Genomic DNA, 2,047 nt, shown 5'->3' with positions numbered 1-2,047 from the left:
TCATAGAAAATGAATATTTATGATACTATTGAAACCAAATAGCCATATAATATTTTACTTTTTGACAGCTATGAGACTAAACGTTTTTGCTTCTGACTTTTAAATGATAGCTGTACGAGTGTAAAGTAATAATAACTGCGCCAAAATCGCATTGTATAAACGTTTGTAAAGCGTTTGTATGACTTAAATCGCATTCTTTTAAGCTTATCAAAAACGTTTGTATAACTTTTGTACGATATATTTTTGCTAGTTGGGTACTCGTGTGATACGAGTACGTGTATGAAGTGACTTCACAGTCACACCAATGAAGAGCCTCTACAAGCCTCTACGTCGCGTCGTAGAGCCTTGTAGAGGTTCTTCGTTGCGTAGAGCCATAGAAAATAGAAAGTGGCGAGACGATTTATTGCATTCTAATACCAACAAGTAATACCACTGGTATTTGTTTGAAGTTTGAACTCATATTTACTCTCTATTCCGAACGGATACCACTCTTTAAAATATTCAGGCTCCTGTTTTAGAACATTCAGATCTGTGCTGTTGGTGACTTTAAATCCCAGCAAGATTAGTGTGAACTGTGGACATGCTAAATCATTAGCGTAGCGCTGTTCAGGAAATCAAGCTTGATGCTTCCGGGCGACACAAAGACGTGTTTCGTGTTCTGCGAAAACACGCAAATTGTTCTTGATCTGGATGATGTATGATATGCAGTGGCGTGCACAGGAGTTCAAGCCAGGGTATGCATTTAGGTATGAACTTATTTTACGGCCGGTTATAATGAAAAATAAGCATTGATTTATTACAATGAGGGTAAGCAGTGCGTTTATGCCTCTATGAGCTGCACGCCACTGATGATATGCCTACTAAGTACTAAGTAGTGCATGATTAGTAAGTATTTACATTTTACTGGTGCATCCTTAAAAAACTCTACAGTCAAAAGCTAAAATCTGAAGAAAAACAACCTAAAATTTAAGAGTAGGTAGGTATCACTATATCCCTCCATATCCATATGGTCTGCATTGACGTAATAATACTACCGTGTCTCTAAAATGTATACAGTACATAGGTATTGAGATACAGTATGTAGGTATAGGTAGGTATACTAAGTTTCCTTTAATAACTGTTTGCCAAACATCGATACCGCTTTAATACGTGGAGCAAAATTATCAAAATAACATTTTATGTGTTTGTCCAACATTGGTAACTCTGTTGGCGATTTGCGAATGTAATAAAATTTTACTATCGGGGCCATAATATTTATTTTTAGGAAATTACACATAATGCTTACTTACTTTGGTGTTTTGTGTTGTACTTACAAAACAAAATAATTACGATATGTAAATCGTCAATTTGGAAAGAAAAGACCATGGGCAAAAACGAATAGACCCTGGTCCTCCGATTCCTCAAAATTACTCAACAGTGTGCGTATGCCATACTTATCCCATAGCCCATAGGGGTACAATTTAATTTTGATTTTCGACTGACCCACCTAATGGATAAACTAATATTATGAATAATGAAATAGGTACCTAAATTGTACCAAAAAGCTTCCATAGACATAGTTAAGTATGGCATAGGTTTAACCATTGATGTTGGAAGAGCCACCTTTGATTATTCTGTGGGTTTAACCATTTTTTTTAAATAACTCCATTATTTTTCTTTATGCTTGATTCATATTAAAATTTAAATCCTTGGGGCCGGGGTGAACGCTATGATAACTGATAAGCGTATAAACAAAAGCTAAATCTGTGCAAAGACGACAATGTCTTCATAACTATTAAATACATTTACTTGTTTTAAAATAATACAAATAAAAAGAACGACATAATCCTTGAATAACATTCCAGTAACATTTTTAAGAACAAAAGTATTAGGTTTGTGAAAATCGATTATTAAATAACTGAATTTTCCGTGTCTCTAATAGAATGTCTAAAATTAACTTATCACACCCCTTATGTCCCTGAAATGTGCCGAATATTGGCACATGTGTGGCAAACGTTGGCGATGCTCTTTGCCAATGGCAAGGATTGGCACAAGTGCTTCAGTTCAG

The sequence above is a fragment of the Maniola hyperantus genome, chromosome 22, assembly GCF_902806685.2.
Source record: "Maniola hyperantus chromosome 22, iAphHyp1.2, whole genome shotgun sequence".
Taxonomy (NCBI): Eukaryota; Metazoa; Arthropoda; class Insecta; order Lepidoptera; family Nymphalidae; genus Maniola; species Maniola hyperantus.
This window is presented reverse-complemented; position numbering follows the sequence as displayed.